The sequence below is a fragment of the Haemaphysalis longicornis genome, unplaced genomic scaffold (genome assembly GCF_048455015.1).
Source record: "Haemaphysalis longicornis isolate Haplotype H1 unplaced genomic scaffold, Haemaphysalis longicornis Haplotype H1 scaffold_2, whole genome shotgun sequence".
Lineage (NCBI taxonomy): Eukaryota > Metazoa > Arthropoda > Arachnida > Ixodida > Ixodidae > Haemaphysalis > Haemaphysalis longicornis.
In genome coordinates, this window is record NW_027526295.1 from 101,935,427 (window position 1) to 101,955,405 (window position 19,979).

The window sequence follows — 19,979 nt, forward strand, 5'->3', positions numbered from 1 at the left end:
ATATGGGGAGGTGAGCGGCGAGAATGAAGAGTGGGAAGCTGTCCTGCAAATTGAGTTAGAGGCGACCGCAGGCTCTCGCCGGTCGTATTAGCTTGACTGACTGCCGCTGCCACGCCAGCCACTTTGGGCTGCAGCCTGCCGCCCAGGCGTTCACCGCTGGAGAGCCTACGCGTGGAGGCGATGGCGAAAGCGCTCGCCACCGCTCGTCACGCCTACTTTTTGGTGGCTTCAATTTCTGGCCACCTCTCTAGTTTTCGCATCTTTTCGCTAATTTTATTATTATAGTTGTTTGGGATGAGGCGCTATGCTCACAAGCCTTCCGACCTTGTCATTGCCCGCAGCGTAAGCTTGCTTCCAGCGTCATGGCAGTTCACTCTACATACAAATGTGTCCATTTCCAACATTTAACTGGGAGCCTTCATGGAAGCACTGATTATTCCGCGGGATTTCAAAGGTCTAGACTTGAAGCGTTGTTGTCAGGTAAAGGTTGTATGAATGGAAGCAAGGTGGCTAGCTGATGTGCATCCGTTGATTTACCCGCGCTCATAGAATGGGCGCACCACCGTTAGCTCCACGTTGTACTTTTCCCACTAACACGCGAATTATTCCTTTTCCTGTGCTGACGCTACGAACTACCATTGCGACGAAAGGTATTCTTGTAGTGCAAACCCGCTGGCTCGCGGCTCTTTCATGCAGGCAGGTGCATGCCGTGCAGAGAAGACGCTCGGTGGAACAACGCGATGAGGTAGTGTCGCTGTACAAATTGAAATTTTTTTTTCACTGCTAAAACAAAAACTGTTCTGATTAAACTTTCTGAAATAAACTACGATCATTTGTACTAGTGAATGGCTCGCATTTGATATTTTTACTACGAGCACAACAATGCGCAATCTCAAGGTGAACATGGGCCATAAGAGAGATTTTCCCAAGTTTGACAAACGTTTTCTCGCACACTTCACCTTTTTTCAGTGTAAATATAGTCTTTACTAATTTTCCACAATGCAGAGATACAGGTACAAATGCTTCATTGGCTGAGAGAATGTGCTTTTGTTTGCTAAAAATGTCTGAAAATGCTCGACATCGTGTATTTTCTGAATGGCGTAATCACAGCAAAGAAAAGGAAAAAACATTTGAAACATTTGGCATACAGCAGCCCAGAGCCTCAACATGATGTTCACAAAAAAATGGTGGCCATTGTAAGAGAATTTACTTTTTCATAATTTTTTTCACAGACGTAAGTTTGCTTGGAACCCTGGAGATAAAAGGGCCGCTAGAAACAGAACGAAATTTTTTTTGGACAAAAACACTTTCAAGGAGCATTGTGGGTTATTCGTGGATGACCCACAATTTTTACTGAGCAAATCCGTGGTGGTCGATTTTACGGCTGGGACGTTTGGCATGGAATGTATTCATCTACAAATATTTTTCAGGGTTTCAGTGCAATGCAAATCACTTAGGAGATTATGCATTGATGCTCCAGGTTTTAGTTTCACATTTTCTTCTGTGAGGTCAGCTGATGTGTGGACATTTTTCATTTATTATTAGGCAATGGATAGATTACAAAATTTGTGTTTAGATGGAGGTCCCATCTACGTGAATTCTTGATAACACTGCTGGCGCTCACAGCAACACTGTGAATTTACGTGAGAACAAGCAGATTAAAGCGAACGTTTTTTTGGTCTCACTGATGGCGGTTGCGTAACCAAAACTGGGTGCCGAAAGCCAACTTTACGTAGTGGGAGGGCACATTATGATGGTAAAAATGAAGAAACAAGAAAAGGGTGCTTCCAAATTTCGAATTTCAACCTAGGACTCCCTGCTTATGAAGCCGACGTCTAGCCGATTGCGCCATAACCGCATTCGAATCGCTCAGCTTTTTCTTTGGGTTCGTTGCGCGGGCGTTGGCTTTGTACTTTGACAGAGGCGCAGCAGACAATGGGTTGTACATGACGCTTCGCATTTTCTCTGCTTTGATGGTCAGCTCAATAAAGCACAATAGGAAAACGCGTGTGGTCTGATAAAGAGCGCGTGTAAGAGCAAACTAGAAGTGGTGCCAAGCTCTTCGGGACACCCACCAGCACGGAAAAGGTACCTGAAGCCGATCTTTGCGGGAGCCATTATAGTCGCTTCAAGCCTGAGTCCGTGGACCACGACTTTGGTACCCTGTGCGACGTGTGTGATTGCCTTAGCCTGTACGTAAGACGGAACACGTCTCCATACGGCGAAAAAGCCTTCCCAGGAGAAACTATGTGGGCCTTCAGCTGAAGCCGCAGGGCCCACCTCATCGTCTGCGGTGACTCTAACGTAGACGTTTCCCAACCGACCGACAAGTCGATCGAGAGCTTCATGCTGAAACACTAATCGTTGAAGCTGAAGACGTCGCCACCGAAGCCCACGACGCAGAACCATTCCTGCATAGACCCTACTTTTGCGAACCACCCGTGTCTAGTCACCATGGCAGAGCCTCTGACCGTCTACCCCAGCAACAACAAGGCCATGCTGTGCAAGTTCAAAGCCGTCGTTGAAAGTGTCCATGCGTAACGTTTACAGCAAGAGCAAATACTTCAAGGCAATAAAATAGAAGTGTTTAATTACGTGACGCCTCTTCATTAAAAAAAACACCACATACTACACGTTTAGCGCATTCTCTCTTAAACAAACTTCAAATTCCCTATTTCCAACGGTGACTATGGTCTAGCGACCATGATGGATAGGGAAGGGGGTGAGCGGCTCATTTGCTGTCCACTGAGTTTAGACTTTGAGTCGCAGGCAGTTCGCAATGTGATCGTTGGCGCTTGTACTTTGCAGTGGATTTGACTTTGGAACTTCGCCGTTTGATTTTCGCGCGCGAGAAAAGCCTCGCGTTTAAACCATACTCGTCCTTAGACGGAGAAGATTTTAGCTTTATTTTCGTGCTATTGATATCTTCCATTTCTCTAATGTCTTGACAGCTGGCGTTCGGCGGCCGCAACCATGAATAGCACCTCGAAGATCTATCTATCTCCCTGCCAGCATGGTTGCCCTTGCATCAGGTTCACCTAGCCGATCGGGAAGAGCGTGGCTGATCGACCGCGTACTTATGGCGACTCGTCGAAGGAGCTTTGCAAGGATTCAGGCTTAACGGAAAGCCTGTGGCCGCTCCCGCCCCGTGTGGGGCTTCGATGCACCGGACAAGATGGCGCTATAGCGATCCTATGGGCAGGGCCGGGCTTAGGACAGTTACTAACAGATATAACACGCAGCAAATATAAACAGCGTGCCGTGCTTCTCCCCTCCCACTGTATCCTCAGATCAGTTACGATATTCTGAGCTTTGAAGGAGAGGACGAAGGAATGAATACAGGGGCGCTGGTATACGGGCGATGGCGACGATCACTCAAAGTAGGCCGCTTTCGCAGTGAGGAAAGGACCTAGAAAAGGGCACCTTGAATTTAAGCGTACATTTCAAGTGATAACTGTGCTCCAAAATGTCTGGAACCGCTCCTTTCGGATCGCGAAACTAGATCTCTAAATATAGACCAGGCCTATTTAAAAAAAGGCAGACCAACGCACTGCAAATGCCCACTTCCGTTGTATTTGCTATAACTAACCATAACGTTCACGGGGCCTATGCTGTGGCCAACTGTTTGTTAGTGGTGGACAGTACACTGCATATTTAGTACTGTGTACCACAGTAAAAAAACCCGCAAAAGCGATGTCTCAAATTGCCGGTTTACACAATGAGACGACACGTGGGCTGTGAGGTGCACAGCAACGGGGAGCTAATTTAGGCCGCCTGGCAATCGTGAACGTGCACGTAAGTCTAGCACACACAGGCGTAAATTCCTAAATGCCCCGGCCAGAGCCGCGGATTTATTTCAAAGCAAACTATCACCGACCTGCTTGATTACAAGGTAGAACCACCCAAGGTAGGCTGCAGAAATGTTTTGACAGGTCTGAGCAGGGTCTGTACTCGCGAATGACGCTTTCGGTACGCCCTACTCTTTGCCGTATTGACGGGACTCCCAGAGAAACGTTTACGACGTGGATATAGCACAAACCTTCCCATCTTCAAACTTCCAGCAACCGCCTTACTTTTACTTCCAGCCTGCATGCCATGCACCACAGTGTTTCTTGGTCCCTTGGGTCTGGTCAGCGCTGAAGCTCACGGCCTTGTGCTTTTCAATCTCCTCGTTCCTGTAGCCGGTCACTCCTCTTTAATTAAAAAGCGGCTGCGTACAGATGCAAGGCCGGACACGTGTCAGAAAAGTGCACGGAGCTTGTGAGCTACGACTGAGAACATTATTATGAAGCAGGTACTAACAGACATAAAAATGGGCTTTAGAAAAAAACAGTTTCGGTCTGATGAATGTAATTTGAGCTAACATGAGGGTGAGGGGTAAGATGACGCATTTCAATGGGAACCTGGCCCCCGTCCTTGGATATACGCTCCTGCTTCTGATTACTGTTTCTTCGTTACCTTTTTTTCATCAGTGGCCTTACAGATTGGGTGATTGTCGTGGTGACAGAAGACCTCGATAAGGCGTAAGCGTGGTGTGTTGTGTGCGATAGAACATTAATTGCAGGCGCAGGCCCAACACCCCCTCGTCACCGCATCCCCTCGTCCCCAACCGTCCCCACACCGCCTACCTTCTGTGCACGCAGGTATTTGAGCTCGCACATTCTAAATTCCTTTTTTCTGTCACATGACAGCTAGCTAATAATTTCCGCTACAATAGTTTTTCTTGTAAAATTCAACCACTTATGAATATGAACGTCCGAACAGCAATACTCCGCGAATGAAGATGTTAGGTAGCTGAAGTTCGGGTCATATGTGATGCAATTTCTCTGGTGCAGCACTCACTCTAAACTTTCTTTCCTCCCATATACTCCCTAGAGGTTCTTTTTCGCCTGTTCTCTAGTGGTCCTCCTTGTAGGAGTTTTTTTACTACATAGAACCGGGAGGTTTCGTTTACCTCCTCAAAACAGGGCGTTTTTAGGGTATAGAAAGTAGTATTTAGGGAGTGTTAAGAAATGTTCGGGAGAATTTAAGGACGTAAAAATGGAGTATTCTTTACTTCCTGAAGGGCGTTTTTAAGTGATTTTTATGGAATTTTTAGGCGGTTGAATAGGAGCTTATTATGGCTCCCTTTGGAAGTACTTATGTTAGTTTACGGGCGTTTTTAGGAGGTTCAAGGGAAGCATTTACTTCTTTTGAATGGAGTTTGACGAAAGCTTGGGGAGTTTTGTAGGCCTTCCGAAAGGAGGTTTTCAAGGCCACAAGGGAGAATTTCTAGTTCCCTGCGGGAGTACTGATTTCACACGGTTTTTCTTGATTTCAGGTTTATTTCAAACGAACTTTCGCAGACAAGTTTACATGGTACATGGTGTACACAAGGAGGTTCCCAAATAAATACTTATGGCGACCTCCTATAAGAAAGTACAAATGGTACATTGCTAAATAACACGCCAGTTAGAAATTTAAGACAGCAATACGATGCTAGTTGAACAAACCGTAGAAACAATATTACTACAAGAACTGGAAATACGCGAAAAACAAAGATAGGCACAAACACTACCGCATGTTAAGTGAAATCATTATAGAATACTAGCGGATCGAGAACGCGTCAGTACTTATCAGAACTTATCAGTACGCATCAGCGCTCAGTACACAGTGTAAAAAATGAATGCAGTGGTTTACAACAACAAAAAAAAATTCAGTAGGTGGTGAAATGAGCGAGAGCTGTCTGCTAGTTGAACAAATTGTAGAAACAATAATAATACAAGAACTGGAAATACTTAAAAAACAGATAGGCACAAACACAACCGCATGGTAAGTGAAATCATTATATAATACTAGAGGATCGAGAACGCGTCAGTATTTAACAGAACTTATCAGTACGCATCAGTACAAAGTACACAAAGTGAATAAAAAATGGTTGCAGTGGTTTACAACAACAAAACAATTTTTCAATTTGTGGTGAAATGAGCGAGAGCTGTGCAACGATTTGATATTGAAAGGTAACAAGCATTTAGTCGGTGGTAAAGGCACAAGAGATAAATGATGTAGTAGACAGATTGCAGTGAGATGGCTATGGATAAATGAGTAATATAAAGAACAAAAAATATGCTGCGGGAAATACCAGTGCGTTTTGATAAAGACACAAATGCGCCAAGAAAAGTGACCGAGTCTGACGGGTTAATTGCAATGATATAGAACAGAATGGGTGGTATCGCGACAGCTTCTTTAGAGTGAGAACAAAAAGCCATGAAATTCGTGTTTTTCGGATAATTTTTAGTTGATTCATTTCGTACCAGTTGCCAATATTATTTAGATAATTGTTTACAGTTAAATTAGTTTGTTAATATTATTGCTTCACTGAAAGATAGCTGTATTATCAGCATACAGAACGGCCCATCAAATATCCCCTTTTCAGTAAAAAAAAAGAAAAAAGAAAAAGTCAGAAATATAATACGGAATTCTTTTTGAAAACTATGCAATGAGTACAGGATTGAAAACAAATATTAGTGAGCGATATTGATGCGATAAAAGTTAATTAGTTCTAATCCTTCACACGTGGTTTGGTGCAGGCAAGGTCCAAAAAGGCATGTTCCACAAACGTTAGAGCTCTGTGTGCCTTCTTGGGATATCGAATGTTGAAAACCCAGAACGATGCAAACAGACTACACAGTCCTCCAAGTAAAGATGATGCAGTCAAGACACGCTGGCCATCGATGTGGAGGCTAACTTCCCCGTTCACGGAATGCAGGCAGGGGGTCAGAGGAACATCTGCCTGAAAAAGCAAAAAAGAAAAAAAATGCCCCACACGTAAAATTCAAAACAGACACTATGGTTAAATGAACTGAATAATTCGGTACAGTAATAAAATTGTAAGGCCAGGTTCCCTGCGAATTCCAGTACCTAAATTAGGAATGCAAAGGCTTCATAAAACCAAGTGCCAGTACATTAACCGTCATGGCTTTTGCAGCAATAAAAAAGATATTACTTCGCACAATATACTCGAGCACAACTTTAAATGACAGTGAAGATAAAATGCAAGTCTCTGTAGGTTGATAGATTAGTTTTTGTTTTTGACTGAAAAACACTTTGGTATTGCATGATTTTGTTAACTGCTGTTTCTTGCTTTAAGATGCCAGCTTGCATCTATTCAAGTGAGTGGGCACACAGTTAAAGATGCAAACCCTTACACTGCCTCTCCCCTATAATGGTGGCTCACTTTCATAAAAAAAGTGCAGCTTTTGCGAGCTGGACGGCTGTTGCAAGCAGTGGCAATACTCACTTCTGCTGGAGGGGCCAACTTGGTTTCCGAATGCAGCCTTGCCTTGTACAGCACAGCCTATCCTGCCTTAAGATCTATGAAGTCATTCAACTCGATCATGTATCAGGATCTGCAGAAGAAAATCGTGTCAGCAAATAATGAATTCATGCCGGACAGGCACCCACTGTTTCAGTTATACTTGCAGATACCTCAACCTATTTCCCTCCTGGTGTTACATCCAAAGCTAATTTGTTACGGCTTGTCTCATCAAGTATGGTCATCTGTCATAACACAGCTAGTCATACAGGAAAGTCCTTAACTGGGTCAGAAAACACTTTCTTTTTTCACAGTAGTAATAAACTAGGCGACTCAGTCATCCGTATTCTGACACCTTAATATACTGCGTCACCGAGCTGACAAGCATGATTGGTGCATAAGGTCATTTGTAGCCGCAACCGTTACTACAGCCTTGTTAGCTAACGTAAACCTCGTTCATGGCACCAAATTACTTGTGATTGCATGGCAACGAAAAAACAGCTGAAATGGAAACGCTATTCTCGCAAACTTACCAACGCTGCATGCCACACACACCTGCCTTAGTTAATTTACCGTGATTGTAGAAGTTTCCGTCACGCAAAACCACAGTGCACTTTTTGGAGCTGCAAGCTCCGTGTCAAAATCGAGTGTCAGATGAATCGAGTAAGTTTTGTGTATGGCCTTACTACTGATTATGACAAAGTTATTACCAACAAAAGAAGAGTGGGTGCATTGTTCCTCTAAAAAAATGATATCCTTTTTTATGCCCGGCAGACTTGTGTCACGCTACGGCAAACTCGGTTCTCTTCCATAAGGGCATGAATTTGTGTTTTTAATTACGTGGCCTTAGCTGGCGACTGACGGGCCCCGATTGTATACAAACCCCTCATTATCATCCGAAAGGGAATAAAAACATTTCGGTATCGAACCACGTCGCCGTCATGGTCCACACTATATGCATTTAATCGTTCGATAGGCTCATAGCATCTTTTACGAATGTCACCATTTCCTTAATAGGGTACGCTGTTAGATGTGAAGAGTCGACTCAAGCGAGCAAATAACCCCACCGAATCTACAGGGCACAGTTTTCGAAGGGGGTGGCCGTCTGATCTGGGGCTTTCGCCGACCAGAGCGCTAAGAATGAGTCAGAGGCTTGAACGAAAACAACACAAAGACTTATATTTGGACAGGTAAGCCATCAGGAGCATTAAGAAATAGATATTACAAAGTAGAGCAGTTAACTAAAAAGAACACGAGCAGTTCGATGCATATGAGAGACAGAGTCCCACAATATTCACCGACCGGGCCCGACGATGCACCGCTGTCGGAGGCGATTCGGCTACCTGATTAACCGTCACGTTGCTTTGAAACGACGCCGCGCGACAAACGATTTCATCTCGAATGACCTGCTACAAACCGGCCTACAAAAGAATGCGAATGCATACCCCAAGAGCCACAAACAAGTACAATAAAACGAGGGTGCGCTTTTTTCTTTGCCCGTGCGTGTACGTGCTGTGTGCGGCACGGGTACTTCGCAGTTAACCCTATCCAAACGTTTGACAAACGCATCGACTGATGACAGACCACTTACCAGCGAGCTGTCCACAGCTGTCGCCGTATCCAAATGTTGTTAGCGGCCGTTCGTCGTGTGACAGGGGCACATAAAAATCTTTCCACCAAATGGCACTACTAGTCCTTCTTAAATAAGAAAAAATGATGGCCCAAGGCGAGGCGCTTGAAGCTCCGGCCGCACCAAGTCACCGGCCGCGCTGCATTGATAGTGTTGATAGCACGGAGGTTGTTTACATCCGGGCAGCAAGTCGTGCCGCCAGGGCAAGTTGAGTCGCTGCAGTCGGGTGCGTTGGCGTGCTGGCACGAGAATTTAAATTGTCTATATATGCGCAAGCAAGAGAAGCAGATGAACATTGCAATTGTTTGCAACGACGAGAACTGTCTCGTTGTTAGCAGCAGAGTTTGACAACACCTACCGCCAAAAATAAAAAGATTGAAACAACACGGCCGCACTGTCTGCTTGTGATCGCGCTGGCTGAAGCATCTATACGGGTATAAGTACGGTATCGGTTTTGTAGCTGCATGCAACCGTCACGTCCTGCTTTCTCGTTCTAATTAGCATTAGTCCACGGTTGAAGTGCTGACACACGGAAACAACACAAGACTAACATGGCGACCACCCGCTTGAGATGATTACCCCAGATGGGGAGTTTATTGTGGACGTGGTTGTATACAAGGAACCAAACGCCATCTCACAAATGGTGTTAAGTCGTTCTAAATCATCCCTTTTGCTACACGGATGGGTAACGGTACTACCATGGAGGTTCGTCCACTTTCTTAGACCATGCCTAGGGAGTACATTTTTTGCTATAAGTACTTTTCAGGGCACATTACTTGATTAAAACTCCATTTCCGGCTAGTTTGCGTTTACAGTGCTGTATCAAGCATGTAAAAATCTGCGCCGCGTCATTAAGTTAACGACAAGCTTAAGATGGTCATGTATTGTGTAGCTTTTATACTTCCTCAATGTGGCGACTTGACGGGATTGCTTGGTTTATACTGCTGCGTTACAAGTCCCACTTTCGTTGATTTTGGTCACTGTGGTCGTTACCTTCATGTCATATTAAAATATTTTTCCCCTATCTCCATCCACGTATTCAGCCGTAATGAACTCCACATTTTTTTCTCACCTCGGTTTAGTAACATGGCTGGGCTCTTACATGCTCTGCGCTTTGCAACAATCTGTGGTGGTGCTGACTTTCATTAATTTTCTTTTAGAATTTAACGCCACGTTAATCGCTTGGGGGCTGCAACTTCTGCGTATTTGCTTTCACTACCATGTTTAATGTGCCTGAGCCATAGGACTCGCTCCATCTCAGTTGTGCTGATTGTGCTTCCAGTTTAGAATACTGCAATGTAGTGTATTTCGTACGGGTTTGTGCTCTCCGTTGATACATTACCCATTGAGTGTTTGGTACCGAATCTTCCCACTGCTTGTGCGTTTGATTTCACCCTGTCCCTAATCACCACAGACACTGGGGCTCGTACAATCCCTGCAGCACCCTAACTGTGAGCTGTCGCCTCATTCTCTGTTTTTTGCGTCCAGTGCCAGCAGGACCGCTGAAGTCCTGCGCCAGGGACAATTCTTCCAGAAACGGAACAACTGGACACTGTCGCAAGCAGTCAGGGATGTCGTAATCCTTAAATAATTGCCTTCTTACGACTTCCTCTTCTCTTTTCAAGAATATTTTCAATACCCATCTCTCTTTGCTCTCAAACGTCCTTTGTGGTGTTCGTTTCCAAAGGCCTAATTTCGAAAGGACGGCTAAAAGCCGTATTTCCGTGCGGCCCTGATGGCATTCCTGGGTGTTCTTGTAGTACTCAAGGCATCTGGTGATCTCCTTGCCTTAGTTTTTGCTTGTACAGTTTACACTTTCCTCACAGCCAGGGAGTTTCCCACTCATTGACATACGAATCATGACATTCTGACATCTAATCAAGCTCTACCATCTACCGCAGAAGCTACCTGTCAGTTCCTTTCTGGGTCTGCTGCTATCATTTATGAGATAAAACTATATCTAACAAACTTGTTAATTTTATGTCTCATAAAACGAAACAGCGCAAAAGACAGGACAGAGTAAAGAAACGAATCACAGAAGCCCTAACAGCTGTTTATTTGATTAGAAATAATCAAATACACAGGCGAAAATTGCTTACATCTCGTTATACAGAAGGGGCCAACTAGGGGAGGGGCAAGTGAGTTTCTCACACTTTGATTCAAGCAAGGGATTTCGCGTCATCTGCCAATAGCTACAACTTAAAAAATCACACAACTTGATTTGTGCCTCCCTCTAAATCCACTTTTAAGCAGCTATTTACATAATATGTTTATTTTGTTTCAGTAAATAAAATGTAATATATTTTACGTAGTAACGAGTAGTGTGCCTCAGGGGCTCGTTCTTGTGCCTCTTCTGTTTTCGAATTTATTTACTGGTGTTTCCTTGGTTAAATTAGCTCACCTTGCTTGTATAGGCTTGTGACATCACAACATTTAAATCTGGTTCGACAACTGCCAATTATTTACTCTTTGGTGATACATCACATTTATTTCACTCTTGTGCACTTACATGTCCATTCCCAAAAAGAAAAAGAGTTGCATATCAACGTGCAGCGCAAACGATCCCTTTTCGCATAATAGGGAACGTTCTGGTGTGATGCAACCTAGATTTTGTAGAAAAAGTTAACGACCTTTAATTATATCACTTTACACTCTCTGCATCACGTCAAAAAACAACCCGCAGTGTCTTTCTAATACTGGGAATTGCATGCCGCTTAATTAGAAAATTAAGGAGTGCAAAACCTTTCTTAGAACTCCACAACACTATGTTTATCCATGCTCGTATATATCTGGGTTCTCTGGTGGGTACGCGTATAACCAACTGTAAGCGAAATTGACAGTATGCAAAGATTAATGGATAATGCGCAAAAATGTTTTCATCTATTTGCAACATTGATTTTCTCGTAACTCTCGATCCAACAGTCCAACAAACATCTTTTTCCTTTCTTAAAATCACTGCACGTTGCACTGTGCAAGGTTTCAAAAGCATGATTCGCTTCCCGTGCCGCACAGCACTGTTCCAAAACGTGCCACTCTACATAAACTCTCTTGCACCGGACGGAGGCAAGATGGAGAGTATGTATATACGTACAATCAGCAGTCCAGGTGTATTAATATATTTGATAATGCACCATTCTACCTTTGCAAAAACATTCCTGACAATATCCTGCCCTAAATGACTTCTCGCCTTTGCCAACTTAGGGCTTAACTACGTTCGGTATTCACAAAACGGCTACAAATGTGCCCAGATCTTCTCCCCTTGCTTTTTGTACGTTCATATTGGCGGCCGCACTGTACGCTGGTTCTTGTGCTGTCGGTTTTAGCTTTGATATCTATCGTGGGTATTCATTGTGGCGTTTATCCGGAGTTTATACTCATCCCATGAAATATATTTACATCTGTGTAGAGAACTCGCATGGTAATATCTGTAACAAACTTTTGTGAGGGCCAATAATGGGACCAACGGCCGTGAATAGACAGGTTTTCATTAAACCGGTTTTTGTGCGTCATTGTATTGTTATGACGATGCGAGTATTTGCGAGTTAGTTTTGTTTTCGTGTGTGTGCTTCGACCGCATAATTTGAGGGCTAAAAATTTCGTCATTCATAAATATACGTGCTGCGTGTTTATTCGCTTATTTTTACACAAGTTTCCTGCGCTAGAACAAAGGCCGTCCGGTAGTTCTAGTTTGGTCATATGTTAAACGGACGTATCACTCAGCGTTCTTTTGTCCACTCAATGCTCAATAATTACTTTTTATCTTTTTTCTATGTATTCTGTGCCCAAGTACAGAAGCCATCCCAATGCTCCTGGTAGCGGTAATGAGAAGTGATTGATTGATTGATTGATTGATTGATTGATTGATTGATTGATTGATTGATTGATTGATTGATTGATTGATTGATTGATTGATTGATTGATTGGTCGATTGATTGATTGATTTATGTATTGATTGATTGATTGATTGATTGATTGATTGATTGATTGATTGATTGATTGATTGATTGATTGATTGATTGATTGATTGATTGATTGATTGATTGATTGATTGATTGATTGATTCATTCATTCATTCATTCATTCATTCATTCATTCATTCATTCATTCATACATTCATTCATTCATTCATTCATTGACACTTGCGAAGACGTGTCAAAACGGTCAAGAAAATGTCTCACGGGGAAGCGGACTCCAACACCCTACCTGAACAAATCCGTAATTTTGGCGACTTACTGGTTTTATTCCCCAACGCAGGCGGCCCTTTTTCTGCAGAAGCAAGAAACCAAGGCCCCCGTGTGCGATACGTAGGCGCACGTTAAACAACACGAAGTGGTTTAAATTAATATTCCACAATCCATTATGATGTGTCTCAGAGCCAGTGAGCAGCTGCGGCAGGTAAACTCGAAATTTCATCTTCCCTTTTTTTAAACTTTTATCTCTCTTCTTTTTTTTGTATTTAAGGGACCACGACAGCGGAGAACAATGGCAGTAATAAAAGGAGAAATTGAACGCCCAGAGTGTAGGAAGTTTGATTGAAGTGAACTGAACTGAACAAAATGATAAATTTGGCTCAGGGGAAAAAGATCGTGGAGAACTTTAAAGCAAATAAAAAAACTAAATTCTACAGGACACGTCTGTTCTTTTTATGCGTTTTCGGCCCGTCCTTCTCGCAACCTCTAAAGCCAGTTCATCATAAAGCTACGACACTGGCGGAGATGCGTGCGCACGTCTAGTCACAGGGCAAAATCCTCTACACTCCTTATACAAGCGAATACTTCAGCACAAGCGCACGAATTGTGTGGAATAGTGCGCACCTGTGTGTTTCAAATAAAAAAGAAATCATACAGCGCAAGAGTAACAAAGCGAGTCATTCTAGACTCAGAGGTGTCACAGAGGCAATGAACCAACCCTTGCTCGACAAACAGAAGGTATCTTCGATGGAAGAGCTGACTCATTCAATCCGACCGTTCCAGCGGACGTTGGCACTCTGGCATCCCGACTGTTTGAACTAAGTTTGCCGACTGTGTCAGGCGAAAACAGCAGCGATGTTGGCTTTCGTCGCGTCCGCCTTGATTATCGCGTTTCCGCCCGTTTGCTTCTCTTCGTCCATACTTCGTTCTGCAGTTAAACAACGCCGCGCGCAGAATTTCTGTCAAAATGCAATCGCTGGCAACCAGCGATGTAGCATGTGGCTTTGTCCCTCCTGTATTCGCCTCCAATCTTACTCTATTTCTTTTTATGCCAGACCAGAGTTTCTAAACTTCTTTTTTCTCACCTTCGGAACGGCGTCGCTACGCGGATTTCGAACGTCAGATTTTGTTGATGAACGGGAAATCACGGCGTATTTGAGTTGTCACTGATGTCGGGAGCAATTCTGCCTTCTTCGATTCGGGGCCGATTGTGGACGTTAGCGTATGCGCAACTTGGCGCAGAATCTTTTCTTGCGGTTTGTAAACTTTCCCCGCACCCCACTTTATTGAAGTCGTATTTTGGTTGCGGCGCGCCGCAGCTCGCCTTTCGTTATGACCAGACAGCTGACAGTGCTTCTGTCAAAAAATTCATTCTTCCCTCTTCTTCTGTTTTAATTTTTTGCGCCGCCCAGGCTTAAGCACGCAGGCAGGTTGCTGAAAGAAAATGCGAAATTCCTCCTTTTATTACAGCTACATAAAACTATTATTTCGACAGTGATGTTGTAACTCTTGGGACCTTACAGCCCTTTTTCATCTGGCCAAAACGAACGATGGGGGTTGATCCGGTCGTTGCTTGTTTGTCACTCACTCAAATGAATTAGCATGTAATGTAAAATAATTCACATATGAGTCAGAGATTAGGCCTTTTCTTATTTATATGCATTCTTGCTAACGCCGTGCCCAAAAACACAGCGGGGGTTCATTTTTGCAAGTCTACACTCTACTTACTATCAGTAGTATACATGTGATTAACTGTGGCATACCTGATGCTTTGATAAGTGTGTCTTTACTTCAAAGAAACACAGAGGAGGGAAGTAATATCGAAGCAAGGTGTATTGTTGCAGGCCATCGTGGTAGCCGTAAGGTGGAATAAGCTGCATCCTCCTGTTCCCGTTTTCTTTAGCATTAATGAACAACAAAGAAGCTGCTTCGTGGCGGCGAACCTTTGTACAATACGGTTAGCACTGAAAGCGATAGCACTGTATGCAATGTGAACCGCTATATTATTGGCCATGCAGCCTATTTTGGAGCCCTTTGTCTCGGTGTTGATCTGTTGTCCTGAACACTAAAGGTAACACTGCTAAAACGGCCCCAGCAGGGGTCATGAAAGAAAGGTTTGCTCTCAATATCGTTTCTTCAACCGGGACCGCCCTGTAAATCTGGCTATTTGGCAACAACACAGTCCTTGTGGGGAAGCGAGTTCTTAAGGCGTACAAATAATTGTGTAGTGATTGGAACCAGAGCATTTAATAGAAACAGTGAATTGAAACATAAGAAACAAGCGGAAACGGCACGCTGAAGTTAAAAAACCGTACAAAGTTCCATACCTACAACATAGCTTTGAACGCTTGATGCACCACAGTGTCACAAGTATTCATAACGCCTTATCCAACAATATCTAGAAAAGGGTCATGACGAAAAAGGCTGAATGAATCGAAAAATCTCGGCACTACGAAGGTTTTGAGCAATACATTTTACAGGACAATGCATTGGCGGGAGGCGCAAACAAACACGGGAACAGGAGAAGAAGACAAAAACATAGACGAGACGAGGTGCTACTATCAACTGAATTTTAATTTTGAAACAACGCCGCTTATATACACTAACAAGTTATTCACTGTAAGACAAGGAAGATATCAGTAAATATTGAAAGATAGCCTTAAAAATTATACGTTCTCACTTTGACCACAAAGCCATTTAAAACTATTGGCCACGAGCAGATAGATAGTGCATTCCTTTTGTTGACAGTAATACAGAAGGAACGCTGATACACTCGTAACCTAATCCATGAATTTCGGTGGCCTCTATAATTGCTCGGGTGGTCTTCTCTTTGTGTCGGCCTATAACAGTGCATTGTTCAAAACGCCGCCTGCAGCCGCACAGGAGGCAATGTGAGCCCAAGCAGCCACTATCAACACTGTTAGAAGCCGCGAAAATTCATAGATTAGGTGAAGAGCGTATCAGCGTTCCTTCTGTATCTCTGTAGAGAAAAAAACTGCACCAGCTATTGGTTCATGGCTAATAGTTGTAAATGACTCAATGTTGCAATTAATAATGTATGATTTTGAAGACTATGTTTTAAGGCTCCCCGATACCTTCCTTGTGTTACAGTGGCCAACTTGCTGCTGTATATAGGCGGTGTTTCAAAATAGAAACTGAGTTGATAGTAGCGCTTCATCTTGTCTATGTTTTTGTTTTGTTTTTTCTCCTGTAATCGCGTTAGTTTGCGCATCCCGCCAATTCAGTGTGTTACCGACTTGCCCGAGCTTCCGCTCTTGCGTTTTACAGGACTTATCGCATGGTTAAGGCATGCTCTTAATAGGGATATTGTGTACGCTCGGCGCTCAATTTCCCCAGAAGCTTTCTCCAGCTGATAACGTTAAAGGTATGTAGGCCTTAACATTAACTCCTGCTTAGAATGTTTTTTTTTGCCACAAATGAACGGCGTTATGTGGTTCTAGTTTATATGAACTCCCAAATGTTACCCAGGGCCTCCGTAAAAGGGGCGTGGTCAATCGTCCTTCCAGGTTTCAACTTAGCGCTCCTTGCTTCCGGCCTAATATCAGCGGTTTGAATATACCACACGTGGTGGTGCCTTCAAAGCATATAACTAGGATTCAGACTTTATGTATGCGACCCGCCGCTATTATTAAGCTGCATTTTTCCGCAATAGTCTTTTTTTTATCCTAAATTCAAAATTTATGAAAAAAAAGGTAGTTACGAAATTACCTGACGGGCACTCTAACCATACTGGCATTTTCCCACCATCAAGCACACCTTTCATAGGAGAAGGGTAGAAAGGGGGAAGTCTGGGAGAGGTGGAGTAAGAGAGGAGGACCGAACACCTGTCAGAGCAGGGAGCTGTAGGTAGAGGCGTGCAGTAAGGTTGATTTTTCGAACCTGGAACCGAATTTAATTCATATTTGAAAATTTATTTGCTTGCAGCTGTCAAACGGGGTAAAGCAGGTTTCCGACCCATGTCCGCCATCTCTCCCATTCTCCCTTCATCAGCTGTCCGTTAGGTGAAAATTCCGCCGCAGTTGGAAAGCACGCACTCACATATTCGCGCTGCGCTAAGTGAGAGAATCGTAGGGGGCTCGGCGCTTGCCTCGGGCGAACCCGGGAACTTTGAAAGGGAGTGAGGCCCGGGGGCGTCGCCATGACGACAACTCCACATGACGCCGCGCCGCGATTACCGGCAGGTGCGCTTATTGGCCGAGCAGGAGGACAGCCGCCAGCGGAAGTGGCCGCGCTGCTCCCTTCCGGTGGCGACCACCACCGCCGAGAAGTACAGCCGCCCACCGCTACTAGGGATCCCTCCGAAACACATGGTGGATCGATGCTCCGGGCTCCGGGTCTTCGCCCGTGGCCCGCCGAGCGCCGCCAGTGAGCCCCCTCGGTGCAAATTCCGCGTCAAGTGCCATCTAGCAGCAGCCGAAGAAGTTGTTCGATAACTCCACACGCGCTTGCAGCAGTCGCAGGGTTTACCAGCTGTAAGTGCAGTGATCTAGTCCACAGCCCGTTCTCTGGCAGCTTGAAAGCAACAGCAGTGGCTTCAGCTGCATGTCAGGCGGTAGCCATGCCATGATGGCCTGCTGAGAAACATGGCCCTACACTGGAAGCTACATGAACTCCGAAGCCGATTTACACGCTTCCAGATGGCGCCTCAGTCGCCAAGCTTTCTCGCGCAGACCGGTACCGGTCAGTAGCGAGCACAGTGCCTCGCGAAACAGTTGCGGCCGGGCGCCTCCCAGGTGCGTGTGCTTCGGCGTTCCCCACTAAGGCGTGCGCTGTGGCGCGAGGCCCGTGGCACGAAGCGGCGTTGGCGGCGGCAGCAGCAGCAGCGAGCAGCTAGCAGCGTCAAGCAGGGCCCGGAGAGGCAAGAGCCCCTCGGACGGCCGGCATACGGTGGTTGCGGCCGGCAGGCCCGGGAGAACGCAGGACTAGCAGCGGCGCCCGTGGAAAAGTGCGCCACTCGAGGGGCCAGGGTCTGAGGCGAGGTGGGACGACGCGGGTGCCGACGAGCGCTCCCGGTCCGTGCTGTGACCTGAACCGGCGGCGACGGGCGGAGGATCTGCGGCTGCGAACGCGGAGCGATGCGATTCCCAGGTCTCATGTGCCGTCGCTGCTCGCCGTCGGGACCAGGGCTCACAACCTTCATGCGCTGAAGGAGACAGGTGAGCACGGACCCCTGCCTCCCTCTGCTTCCCGTATCCAACTCTTCTTTCGCGCTCCCCCCGTCTCTCGCAAGGCGTGTTTCGAAAGGAAAGTAAGGAAAATAAAGTCCGAATGGGAATGTCTCGGTGACCGAGACTTCAGCGTTTTACTTTTTCGTCGGCGTCTTACTCCGGAACGGCGCCGGCGCCTGTCAGGCTTTGAAGCGCTATCCGATGGGGACGTGCCAAGGCAGGCGTGTAGTTATAATATAGTTCTGAAAATGACGCAATGTGTTTCCATTGCACTGGAAATGTGTAAGACCGAAGTAAAGCAAACTCAGATACCTTTTCTACGCGGATTTCAATGTCATCTGATGCTCGGCTGCTGATAAGACGTGAACGAATAAGTTCTCATCACCCTCCAGGCATCTGCGCATTCTCCACAAGGGTAGATGGTATGTGACGCTATACCGTCGGTATTTTGCGAGTCATAAGCGACTGGCGAACGTGTGTGTGCAGCAAAAGAACATCTTAATGGCATGTAAACGAAGGTAAAGTCGTTTTGCATCCTGTACAGTATACAGATCTTTAAAAAAAACCTGCGAATTCTCCGAAAATATAGATTGCCATGAGACAGCGTATACGTTTGGAAATTCCGTCGAGCATGGACTGTTTTTTTTTTTTTTTGGGGGGGGGGGGGGAGGGGGGAGTGAAAGTTTATTTCATAAAAGCATTACAAACATGTTGGTATACAGACGAGGGTCAGTAAAATCGACAGTTGGGCTAGTTGGTGTTACGTTGGTGTTACAACATTACGTGTTACATCGCTAGGTGTTGGTGGTGCATCGTTACATCGTTACGTAGCGCTAGGACGTTGTGTGAGGACGTTAGGTTAGCGCTAGGACGTTAGTGGGCTGTTAGGTGAGGAGACATACACGACGAGTCAGTTGCGAGTAGGCGCCGTCGTGTGTGCCTCTTCACCTTACGTCCTATCTCTAGCACTACTTAAAGACGAGGGTCGAAGAGTCAAGAGAAGGTAAGGGGACGTCGATTATTAATACTAAAAGATTTCGTGAGAGCAGCGAGCTGGCGTCAGGGCCCATCAAGTGAGTACGCAGTTTAAAAAGGCAACAGAAATAAGCCAATTGTGTATATACACTCATAAAGGTAGCCTAACATAACGCATAAGTAGTACAATCAATTCTTAAATAACACAAAGGAAACAAACGCATGTGAAAGCATTAGAGACAACACGCAAATGTTCACTGCGCACTGACAAAAGAGATATCCGCCAGAATTGGCAAACAAGTGGCAGCACAATGTGATGTCGGCTAACGGAACTTGCTTTTACCTGCCGGAAGAACAACTGCGCTTCTAAATGGGACTCTCTTTTGCAGATCTTTCAAACTATCATTTCTAGAAGCTGAAATATGTTTGTTTCGTTGTTATTACGCATATTGCGACGATGAACACTATAACAACAGGCAGCCGATAACTCCATTTAGTTATTCAGCCTAATATATTCTTGCCTTTATACTTTTTTCAGGCATCAAGAAATTGAGCCTTTAATATTTATGGTTGGTACCACTCCTCACAAAAAAGATGAGAGAGAGCCAATGGGAGGGTGGAGGACGAGTAGTTTTGGCCATCGCATATCTTCTCCTATCTAACGCGATCTTTTTTTTTAGCCAGGCGGAGACGTTCTTCTT

At 45.0% G+C, this 19,979-nt stretch overlaps 1 protein-coding gene across 1 annotated transcript in view; it reads left to right on the forward strand.

Moving 5' to 3' along the window:
* Positions 1 to 17,838: 17,838 nt before the first annotated feature.
* LOC144169070 (acetylcholinesterase-like) overlaps positions 17,839 to 19,979 on the forward strand; it is a 295,512-nt gene continuing 293,371 nt past the window's right edge. Inside the window, exon 1 of the mRNA XM_077698070.1 lies at positions 17,839 to 18,291. The gene's annotated coding sequence lies outside the window, so the exon portion shown is untranslated. The remainder of the gene's footprint in view (positions 18,292 to 19,979) is intronic.